The 12758-nt window shown below is 38.1% G+C and overlaps 1 protein-coding gene across 1 annotated transcript in view; it reads right to left on the reverse strand.

Moving 5' to 3' along the window:
* LOC108717374 (ADP-ribose glycohydrolase MACROD2) overlaps positions 1 to 12758 on the reverse strand; it is a 1335613-nt gene that overhangs the window by 391853 nt on the left and 931002 nt on the right. The gene's annotated exons all lie outside the window — the stretch shown is intronic.

Genomic DNA, 12758 nt, shown 5'->3' on the forward strand with positions numbered 1-12758 from the left:
AAGGACAACGAACACTAAAAATGAAAACTATTCTTTTGACGTAGAACAGGGAAGTAATTACAGGGCTGCTTATAACCTACCGACTCTGAGGATGCACCCTGAACTGAATTTTTTTGTCTGGCACAAGTTGCAGATTGCAGCCAAACCCAAATGAAAGTCCATTTTGAGTGCAGCCCTCACTGCTCTTTTCTCTGTAATAATTATGCAGTATCATGTACTTGAATTAAGATATAATCATTCTTATCTGGAGGTAAAACCAGCCTATTGGGTTTATTTTATATTTAATTTATTTTTTAGTAGCACCTGATGAAGGATATGTTTATCCAGTTTATCTAAAAAAGTGGATGGATGGTATGTGGATTTCTTTTAGCCACGCCCACAATCATAAACCACACACACCATTATAATAAGCCACACACACCAATACTTTCTTGTTTCGGCCACTTTAAAAAACATTTTTCTATTTCCATGTTTAGTAACAACACAACAACTTAGTCCAACAGCAATCAACAAGTCACATTAACACTAACCTGGAAAACATTTTATAATCAATGCCTTTATTTTTACATACATCCCTTTTTGGTTTTAATGTGACATGTTGATTGCTGTTGGATCCATTATGCTAGTAGTCACTGTAGAAAATGATCAGCTTTAACACCAGAAATGCTAGCAACCACAATAGAAAATGGATGTAATTAACCCAAGAAATGCCAATAATCACCTTAATCACTAGGCATGCCAGAACTCACGGCAGTAAACAAATAGAGGCATTAAGCCCTGACATGACAGAAATATATGATGCAGAGTAGACACTTATAGGTAAAAAACTGGCACCCAAGAACAGTATCATATACAGTTACCAACAGTGAATAGCCACACCCCACATACATTAAATTGTGCATAAAGGTGAGACACAGTGTGTATTATACTGTGACTGCAACCATAAGACAATACAAACATCTGACACTAAATGAATCAGGCACATTTGCTATGAACAGAAGTCACCCAGTGCAAAGAACAATATTATACGTGCATATAAACATAAGTTATGTAAAAGCAAGATAAAGGTATGGGACCTGTTATCCAGAATGTTTTTTATAATTTGGCTATTCTTACCTTAATTCTACTAGAAAATCATGTAAACATTAAATAAACCCAATAGGCTGGTTTTGTTTCCAATCAGGATTAATTATATCTTAGTTGGGATCAAGTACATGTTACTGTTTTATTATTACAGAGAAAAGGGAAATATTTTTAAAAAATTTGGATAAAATGGAGTATATGGGAGATGGCCATTCCATAATTCTGAGCTTTCTGGATAAAGGGTTTCTGGATAAGTGGTCCCATATCTGTACCCATATCTGTACTACTAACCTTTTATTTTTTTGCCTGTTCTGCTTTTCTTTCTCTTTTCTTTTCTTATCAGTTCTTGATCCTGCTCCTCTACTATTTCTCTGTTTGTATTTCTTTCTTCCACCATTTCTTAACTTTTTAACATATTGTTCTACCTCTTGCTGTTCTTTTGCTGGCAGCCTGGCACCCCACTTTTCTTGGCATTTTCGCCTGACAGAGGTTTTCTTTTACTATGTTCTTAAAATGCTTTGCTACTTTTCTTTCTTGCATTTATCCTCTTTTCACAGCCATGAAATAAATATATGCATACTTTACTATCCTAATCTTACCCCTGGAAACATAAATCTTTCCCCATAACCATCATCAATGTGATCTCATTCTGCCTCAGCACTCCCACTTTTCTTTAACTTCTTTAAACAGAGGCATGAATCTTGTCTTGTCTCAGCATAAATCCAAACTTTATCTGTCTCAGTGCCCCATGAATAGAAGTTATTCACGGGGCACTGAGACAGATAACATTCGGACTTATGCTGACTTTGGGACAAGATTTATGCCTCCCAGGACAAGGTTAAGCCCTTTTTTTATTAACAGTCACTCCTCCCACTACTATGCCTGCTCTGGAGATGCAAAAAAAAAGCTCTGGTATTCTGAACAGTAGCATCCCGCCTGAGCGAAAAAAAAGAAGTAGCGGGATGCCATCCCACCACATCCCACCCCAATTCCAGCACTGTGTTTATCCGAAACATGTTGTGTGAAATAAAGCCACATTGAATTGCTGTGGGTCTCCAGAGTTTATTTGAAGCTGATTTGGAAGGTTTGTGGCTGGACAGGCAGCTACTCTGTTGGAGATACCCTGAATACAGTGAGTGAGGGGTCACCAAAATATTTGAAAAGTATTTTTTAGTAGAATTAAGGTATCAAGATCCAAATTAAGGAAAGCCCCATTATCCAGAAAACCCCTAGATTCCGAGCATTCTGGATAACAGGGCCCATACCTGTAATGAAATATCACTTTGAAGAGTAACCAAAACATTTCTTTCTAGAAGAGATTTTTTTTTTTGAATGAAAAAATGTATTGCAGATTATTAAATAGATTTGTGTGCCTTTGGAGACAATAGGAGGAAACTAGCTTTTAAAGGAGAATGAAAGCCTAACTAAAGTAGTAGAAGTTTTGTGCTTCTGTACCAACCCAAGGCAACCACAGCCCTTTAGCAGTAAAGATCTGTGTCTCCAAAGATGCCCCAGTAGCTCCCCATCTTCTTTTCTGCTGATTCACTGCACATGCTCTGTGCTGCTGTCACTTACTGAGTTTAGGGAGCCACTCACAATATACAGTACACATAGAATAGAAATGTCACAATATAAGGCTGATTAGTAATTAATACACATAATTACTACATGGCAGCACAGAAACCAGTGCAATTAGCATCAGAATTGAATAATCAGCAAACCTGTAGCATCAGCTTATATTACAGCCAGGGAAGCTCATTTTCTGCTGGATAATTAGTGACGAGCCCTAAGCTTCGCTTCTCAACAGCCAATCAGAGCCCACTGAGCATGTGAGTGTCACAGACACTTTCCAAGATGGTGACCCCCTGTGACAAGTTTGAAGTCCTGGATCATTGCTGCTATTGACAAGCTCAAACTTTAGCCTCTTGCAATAAGTTCACTATATAAAACATGCCATTTTAACCATATTCATTTTTAGGCTTTAGTTCAAATTTGAGTGAAAATAATCGTGAATATTAAATAATGTGCAACTGATTTTAAGGAATGTTCATTTCCTTGCGATTTATATAACTTGTATTTATGTTCCTCCACCTCTTTAGATTACAAAGTACAATATATTCTACATTTTCACATCCCATTCAAATGAATAGAAAATACGTTACATAGGGTTACAGAGTAGACGTTGGTGCTGGCAGGTATTGGTTAATGGAGCCTTAGGTTAAATGTATTTTTTTTTGGTTGGTAGAAAGTATAATTTTATCTTACTGTATCTTATTTTATAAAATTTTACTTTCATTGATGAATTGTGTTATTATCTTTATTATGAATGAATTGTTGTGTGCTAATTCTCTTCTTATTATGAAATTGACAAATGTTTGGCCGAGCTATTGCTTTGCTGCTTTCTGTTCTTTTTGTTTATTCAAAAATGCCAATAAAAACAATTGGAAAAGAAAAAAAGGAAGGGACTCACAGAATATTGCCCAGGTGCAACTTTGCCCCGTATTTATAAATGACCCCTATGTATATATATATATATAGGTCTTTAATAACAATAGTCCTGGCTAAGGCACACAGTGACTATTGGAACACTGCCACTGAAGCGATTATTATCTACTATCAATGGAAAACACTGGTTATCCTTAGTATATTCTGACAGACTGGCACAGAACGCATTTCATCGAAACCTCTTCCCATTAAAATAAACACTTTCAAGTTGAGAAGACGCTGTTCTTCTCCCCACATGAAGGCAGGGCTAAGGAAATTAATACTAAAGTGTAAAATAATCTTCTGTATAAGGTGTAAAGTAGTCAACATACTTGACATTTCCATGACTCTGGAAACAGCCCAATTTAGGAACACTTTGCAGTATTCATTAATATGAGCAGCTCCAGCGAATGTATTAAATACGCTCCATTAAGAGCAGGTTTTCATTCGGAGTTATTTTCTTTCAAATGAAACTTTTACTTTTAATTGCAAAAATGTTGCAATCATAAATCAGGGACGTTAATGACATCAGTGCAAATTTCTAAGAAACATAATACATTAAAAATAAAACAACAACCTAAGCTATTCTATCTATCACCCTAGGGGCTTCAGTTAAATTGGAAATGATGGGGGTTTTACTAGTGATGGGCTAATTTGCACCATTTTGTTTTGCTGAAAAATTTTGCAAATTTCCCGGGAAATTCATATAACGGCGAAAAATTTGCGAAACGCCGCCGGCGTCTCGTTTTTGACGCCAGCATCCGTTTTTGACGCTGGCTTCCATTTTTTTTTACGCCGGCGAATTTTCGCCAGCGACCGTTTCACAAATTTATTTACCGGTGGCGAATCGTGCAAATTCACTGCAAATTTGCGCCTGGCGAATAAATTCTCCCATCCATAGTTTTTACTAAAATTCACTATAATTCACTGTAATTTAAAAAAAAAAAAATTCAACCAAACTCCCAAACCGTAATTTACCATTGAAACTTCTTGGGAAAATTGGTGTGAGAAAAAGTCACTACAAAATCATGTGTCGATTTGAATCGTGCAAGTCTTTCAAATTAACATCCCAAAAACTCAATTTCTCAAGGGGAAAACTCGACATTATCAGATTATCAAATTAAAACCGGCACAAACAGCCCAAAGTGATCAAGAATCCTGAAAGTAAATAACACATTTCAAATGTTAAAAGGAACATCTGCCATTTGTATTTTTAGCAGCTTCAAGGCATAACAAATGTCGAAAAAAAAATTCCCCTCTAAAAATTCAAGTTTTTCCCCTTTAAATACTCGCTCCTTTTGGGGAGAGAAAGAACTTTGCTCCGGTGTAAGAAATACTAATGGCTCAGCAGATTTCCCTCTCCCCCTCCAAACTATCAGTACAGAAAGAGAATGCTGGTAAGAATAACTCCTGAAATAAATCCAGGTTAAGGGAGCACTATCAATCACACTCGAGAGACAGTAAGATGGTGTGCAGGGTTAAATTGTAAATTGTAATAGAAAAAAGAAAGGAAAGCAAACCCTAGAAGGTGCACCTCCTCATCGTTGGTTCCGATGACTCAAAGAACCAATTAAAACTTAACTTTTATTAATAATTAGATAAAAACCAAAAGTCCAGAAAAAATTATTAAAATGATTGTTAAGAACAGGGGGATAAACGGACTGTTATTAAGTTGCGCGATATGTATAAGCCGTGAGGTAGAGAATAGACCAATCATAAGGTTTTGGGATAACCATGGGGCATGGATGGGGGTTAGTAACCAATTTACTGGAAAACAATGAGTAAAAACCCAATCCTCGTAGGTTCCCTTCCTTGATTCACCATCCACCCCTTCACCCTCAGTTTAACCCTCCCAGTTCCTTGGAAGGGGAACCAAGTGAATGCTGTACCAAAAAATCGTATGAACACCAATAAGGGTCACAGACCCATACACGTGGAGTCTCTCTGCTGCACACTTCGCAGCCGTCACAATTTAACCCTCAAACGTACCCCCCCCAATTCTATCAGGGAGATGACAAAATTAGGTGGCCTCAAAGGTTGACCCACTGTGTATTTAAAGCGATGCGTTGTCGTACAAGTGAATACTCCCAAATTCTACCCCAGCAAGGCTCCGTTGATCGCCCTCCCCTTCACCCACAGAGCGTCCCTCCCGGTATCGCCGTGGATTAAGGCCTATAGCAAGCTGTATTAGTTTGCACCCCCTGCCTAACCAGTCTAAAAAGCGCCTGACACGCGTTTTACCCGTTCGCAGCAGGCTTTGTCAAAGGTCTTTCCCGGACAGACAGTAAATGGAATGCAAAAAAAAAAAAACATCCATTGGGCCCAATGCATTTGGCATGAGAAAAAAAACATCCATTAGCGCTAATGCATTCCACACTATAATAAATTCCTATTGACACAAAATTTTTAGAATTTTTATCGAAGCTCAATGGGGCAGTTTCGCTCATCATCACTACTCCCCAATGTATGCAAGTGCCATTATAAGAGATACTTATATTCCATTACCATTTGTTTCTTGTCTGTCAATCAGTGCTCAGAGTCTACATACAGGGGGTTATTTATCAAGGTCCGAATTTATCTCTGTTTTTCTAATATCCAACTTCGAGCAACTCCGAATTCACGAAAGGACCATATTTATGAAGAAAAAAGCCCAAAAAGATAGAGTCGGCAAAACTCCAAAAACAACTGAGCTTTCCCCGAAAACTCTGAATTGTTAGGAGTTTTCCGTAAAAACTACGATTTTTTTGGAGTTTTCTGAGTTTTTTGTTCCGAATCCCCAAAATCATTGGATATCGGTTCGGACATCAGCGCAGACACTGCGACCTTCCCCATTGACTTAAACAGAGCCTTGGGAGCTTTAAGATGCCGGGGTTTCAAATTCAGAGTTTTTACACCAACGGACTTTAATAAATCTCGAATAATTCTTCGTTTTTTTTTTTTTGCTCCGAAAAATACAAATTATTCAAAATTCAGATATTCAAAGCTTAAAGGGATCCTGTGATCAGAAAACATGTTTTTTTCAAAACACATCAGTTAATAGTGCTACTCCAGCAGACTTCTGCACTGAAATCCATTTCTCAAAAGAGCAAACAGATTTTTTATATTCAATTTTGAAATCTGACATGGGGCTAGACATTTTGTCAATTTCCCAGCTGCCCCTGGTCATGTGACTTGTGCCTGCACGTTCGGAGAGGAATACTTTCTGGCAGGCTGCTGTTTTTCCTTCTCAATGTAACTGAATGTGTCTCAGTGGGACATGGGTGTTTACTATTGAGTGTTGTTCTTAGATCTGCCAGGCAGCTGTTATCTTGTGTTAGGGAGCTGCTATCTGGTTACCTTCCCATTGTTCTTTTGTTTGGCTGCTGGGGGGGAAAGGGAGGGGGTGATATCACTCCAACTTGCAGTACAGCAGTAAAGAGTGATTGAAGTTTATCAGAGCACAAGTCACATGACTTGGGGCAGCTGGGAAATTGACAAAATGTCTAGCCCCATGTCAGATTTCAAAATTGAATATGAAAAAATCTGTTTGCTCTTTTGAGAAATGGATTTCACTGCAGAATTCTGCTGGAGCAACACTATTAACTGATTCATTTTGAAAAAAATGTTTTTTCCCATGACAGTATCCCTTTAATAAATAACCCCCACAGTATTGGAAGATTTCCTTTAGGGAAATTTCCCCAAAATATTTTGACATCATTAACATAGTACCAATGCTTATTTAAGGTAAGTGTATGCATTTTTTTAATTTGCTCTTTTGGAGGTTTTATGGCTTATTAAAATGAAATGCCTTGACATTCTTGGAGTCTATTGACCAGGGAGGCCAATTTAGCAATTCCCATATGGTTTTTTCCCCCAAAATGTGATCACAAAAAAATGAATTGCACTCACCCCCCAATCATTAGGACACTTGCAGAAAACCTAAATGTGAAAATTATTAGAGAAAAATATTTGATTGCAATGAAAATTGATTTGTTCCATTCGTTTTTACAAATTTGACTGTTTAAGAAAAACAAAACTGGGAATACATTTCCTTCTGATTTATATAGATGCTTGGCATGTTTTTGCTGCCCATTTTTTTTTTTTCATTCAAATTTTCTAGATTTTTTTGGGGATTCATAAATCTCAAGTCTCAAGTCTCTGAACTTTAAATCTCAAACTCAAGTGTCACAATATAAAATTATGATAAGTGGAAAGGGTGACCACTGGACATACAGTATACGCCTGATAAGTCACCCCATTTCTAGAAAGGGGAGTAAGTTTGAGCGTTACTTCAGCAAAATGGTTACTCTTAACATTTGCCAATCAAGTCATCAATGTTCTGCACAGGTAACGATCAAGCCTTTGTAACAATCTTCTCCTTTTGTCTGTAACCCCTGCTGATTTCCTATTAAATTCTTTAGTATATGTTAAAGCCATGGGGCTTGTAATACATTTCTAACTGGGGAATATAGGTATGGTTATAAATAATTGGTATCCCATCGCTATAGCAGTGCTGTTAGAATTATCTCCTCAGAAAACAACAGACTTTCACCTTAACTACCTCCGTCCTTACATTTTTATGCACAGTGGGCAACATTCTTGTTCCTATAAAACAGAGGATGAATTACTTTCAGGTTAAATCCCAGTTTTGAATACTGCACACAGCAAATAATACACATGTCAATATGCCAGGCTTCATCTTTGCAGTTGGATTCATACATTTTTTGGTTCAATCTTTTTTGTTGAATGAATGAAACCAAAATATCCACTGATGTACAGTACCAGGTGTTGCTATTCACTACCTGTAAAATTATTTTACTGGGAGACAAACCCCAGCTTTTTATTGGTTATTTGTTTGTTTATAGACATACTGGGGCAAATTCACTAAGATTCGTAGTTGCCCCAGCGTCCGCTTTGCCACACTTCGCCAGACGTATTTTCGCCAGCGCTACGCAAATTCACTAAAATCCGAAGTTGCGCTCAGGGGAAGCGTAAGGTTGCGAAGTTGCACTAGCGTTAATTCGCCAAGCAAAGCGAAGTTACGCTAGCGATGGTTAATTTGCATACGGCGCCAAATTGAAGTTACAATGGAGGAATATGTAGCAGCACTACACAAGCCTGGGAAACCTTCAAAACAGCAAATAAAATGTTTATTTTGCCCTACACATGTGCCCACTGTATAGGTAAGTTGCCATGAGTTAGGAAATGTAGGGGGGAAGGAGGGGAGCCCCAAAAAAAATTTCTATCTTTTTCAGCCTATCACCCATAAAAAAAGAAAAAACGCCAGTGTTTTTTTGGACTTAGAAAATTTTTTTACTTTTTTTGAAGCAATCCCTATCTACTCTATTGCGCTTCGCCTGGTCTGAGGTGGCGAAGGAAGTCTGGCGTAAAAGGTAGCGTTCAGAAAAATGTGCGCGTCAGTGAATTTGCATAGTTACGTCCGTTGCGCAAATTTGCCAGGCATAACGGTGCGACGTAACACTAGCGAATTTACGCCAGTGTCCGTTAGTGAATCGGCAAATTAATGAAAATGCGCTACGCTAGCGAATTAACGCTAGCATTAGGCGATTCGTCCTTTAGTGAATTTTCCCCACAGTATCTGATCCTTAGCATAAATGCTGATTAGTGATGGGCAAATAAATTCGCCCGGCACGAATTAGCAACAAATTTCCACGTTTCGCCACAGGTGAATAAATTAGCGAAACACCCACGAAAATTCAGGCGTCAGTTTTCGACTTTGACTAATTTGCGAAATTCCCAAAATTTTCGGTGAAGTGAACGGGAGAAATTCGCCCATTACTGATGCTGATTAGCAATGGGCGAATTTATTCGCCAGGCGCAAATTCGCAGCGAATTCTCACGATTTGACTCTGGCGAATAAATTCGCGAAACTGCCGTGAAAATTCACCAGCAAAAAAAAATTCTTCATAAAAAAGTTCTTTTGGACGCCGGCGCATTTTCGCCAGCGAAAAACGAGACGCCTGTCGCTGTTATGTGAATTTTTTGCCATTTCGTGAATTTCACTGAAAATTTCACAAATTTTTCGGCAAAGAGAAACGCCCCAAATTTGCCCATCAGTAATGCTGATACATTGAGCTGCAGAACTGTAATGAGCCTCCAACTGTGTTACGTCCGTTTGTTGTTCAGGCCAAAACCCAAAGGGATTTAAAAAATGGGGCTGTAGCTAGATTAACAATTGGCCTCAGATTTAGGAAACATGTAGACAACCGTAGACATTGTGCCAACGCATAGATTATCGTGCAAAAATGTGTTTCCTATGATATTATCTGTGCGTCTATGGCCACCTTTACGTTTCTACTGCTTCAGATCCTGTCTTCTAGTGATACTGCACACCAAATGAATGAGCTCAACTGTACAACGGGACATTATATACAGACAGGACCTTGTTCGGATATTTAAAGTAGCAAAAATATCAAAGTCATATATAGTGATGGGCGAATTTGCGCTGTTTTGCTTCGCCGGAAAATTAGCGAATTTTGCACGAAATTCGTGAAACGGCAAAAAATTCCTGAAGCGGCGCCGGCATCTAGTTTTTGACGCCGGCGCCCATTTTTTTGCCGCTGGCATCTGTCTTTTTTATTTTGACGCAACGAAAATTTTTTTTGACGCCGACGAATTTTTTCAGGCGAATTTTCGCAGGCGACGCGAATTCGCGCCTGGCGAATAAATTCGCCCATCACTAGTCATATACACACACATACATACAGACTATCACTTATGCATTGGGGTATGTGTATGACTACAAACTGCTTATGTTTACTATATATATTTTTAAACTCCTTGCCTGTGCATATTTATACGGTGAGACTGTGAAAGTGCCAAGGATAGTAAATAAGAGCAGTGTTGAGGAGAAAGACTAAAGTCTAATAAACACATGGCATGTACGTGTTATTGTTTTGTGTTTTTTGTGTGTCTATTGGCAGCAAACAAACATAAAAGGCAAAGTATATTGGCATCGCATATTATCCTTTGCCTAATGTACTAATTAATAGAAGGCTCGAAGCCCCATGCTGTGCCAATTTTATTAGTTGCAAACAGCGGGATTTGTTTCGCTTACAAACTAATCATGTGGATCTAATGAAAGTTTTCTGAACACCCTGTAAGGTGTAGAAAAAACGTTGCAGTGCTAAATAATGCATTGAAGTGTTTTGGTAAATAGAAGTGTGACACCAGTGCAAACTAATAAGGTACTTCATTTAGATCTTTATAAAAAGTTACTGTATGTGCAGCCCTCTCCCAGCAACATGATGCTGAACATTTACAACCTCACTTATTTAACATAGGAATGAGCTCTGATCTGACAACCTTTTGGCCATACATTCTTCATCTTGGAGTCATTTGCTGTGTTCTCTGTAAAAAGACAGTTCTGTGTAATTAAATCAGCTAGTATAGATCCATATTGATGGCCATATTACTTTTTTGTTTCTTTTTTTAGTAGTCCTTGAAGTCAAGTCCTCTGTTGGGCCCACTGGTCCCCAGTCTGACAGTAATTAGGTGGAAATAAACATTGTACAAAACAATTTACATGTACAGAAAAACATTAGAGGCACAATTGCCTATTGTTAAAAAGGCAATAAAATAAGGACCCTGCTCTTACAAGAGTTTGCACTCTAAATAGTAAGTAATGTAACTTAGGGGCAGATTTCGAAGTAAAAAATACTTTGAAATACGACTATCGAATTAAAATACTTTGACTTCGAATATCGAAGTCAAAGGATTTTTCACTGAATTTGGCCATCCAATGATCAAAGTAAAACCGTTCGATCGAACGAATAAATCGTTCGAATCGAACAAGTCGAACGATTTTAGCATACGATCGAACAATTTTACTTCGTTATTTAAAGGGATACTGTCATGGGAAAAAAAATTTTTCCCAAATGAATCAGTTAATAGTGCTGCTCCAGCAGAATTCTGCACTGAAATCCATTTCTCAAAAGAGCAAACAGATTTTTTTGTATTCAATTTTGAAATCTGACATGGGGCTAGACATATTGTCAATTTCCCAGCTGCCCCAAGTCATGTGACTTGTGCTCTGATAAACTTCAATCACTCTTTACTGCTGTACTGCAAGTTGGAGTGATATCACCCCTTCCTTTTTCCCCCCAGCAGCCAAACAAAAGAACAATAGGAAGGTAACCAGATAGCAGCTCTCTAACACAAGATAACAACTGCCTGGTAGATCTAAGAACAGCACTCAATAGTAAAATCCAGGTCCCACTGAGACTGATTCAGTTACATTGAGAAGGAAAAACAACAGCCTGCCAGAAAGCATTTCTCTCCTAAAGTGAAGGCACAAGTCACATGACCAGGGGCAGCTGGGAAATTGACAAAATGTCTAGCCCCATGTCAGATTTCAAAATTGAATATAAAAAATCTGTTTGCTCTTTTGAGAAATGGATTTCAGCGCAGAATTCTGCTGGAGCAGTACTATTAACTGGTTCTTTTTGAAAAATTTTTTTTTTCCCATGACAGTATCCCTTTAAAGACTTAGAAAAATGGTCTTGAAGGTCCCCATAGGCTAACATAGCACTTCGGCAGGTTTAATTTGGCAAACTATTGAAGTCGAAGTTTTAAAGAGACAGTATCATAGTATCCTATTCGATGGTCAAAGTATCCAAAAAATTACTTTGAAATTTTTTTACTTCGAAAATTCCCTCGAATTCACTTCGACCCTTGATAAATCTGGCCCTTAATGTAACCAGTGTTAAATAGTAGGGATGCACCGAATCCAGGATTTGATTCAGGATTCGGCCTTTTTCAGCAGGATTCGGATTCTGGCCGAACCGAATCCTAATCCTAATTTGCATATGCAAATTAAGGGTGGGGAGGGAAATCATGTGACTTTTTGTCACAAAACAAGGAAGTAAAAAATGTTTTCCCCTTCCCACCACTAATTTGCTTATGCAAATTAGGGTTCGGATTCGGTTTGGGATTCGGCCGAATCTTTTGCAAAGAATTCGGGGGTTTGGCCGAATCCAAAATAGTGGATTCGGTGCATCCCTATTAAATAGGAGCACTGCATTCTTTTGCATTCTGCATCTTTTTTCACCCTTACCTAAAAACTGGTTTGATGCTATTACAGTTTCATTATAAGCACTCGCAAAAGTCCTCGCTTTTAATGCTGATGATGCTCCATAAGGATAAAAGACTGGTTGGATACACTCAAACGCACCAGGCCAAAAAAAAAAAAA

Source organism: Xenopus laevis, chromosome 5S (assembly GCF_017654675.1).
Source record: "Xenopus laevis strain J_2021 chromosome 5S, Xenopus_laevis_v10.1, whole genome shotgun sequence".
NCBI lineage: Eukaryota > Metazoa > Chordata > Amphibia > Anura > Pipidae > Xenopus > Xenopus laevis.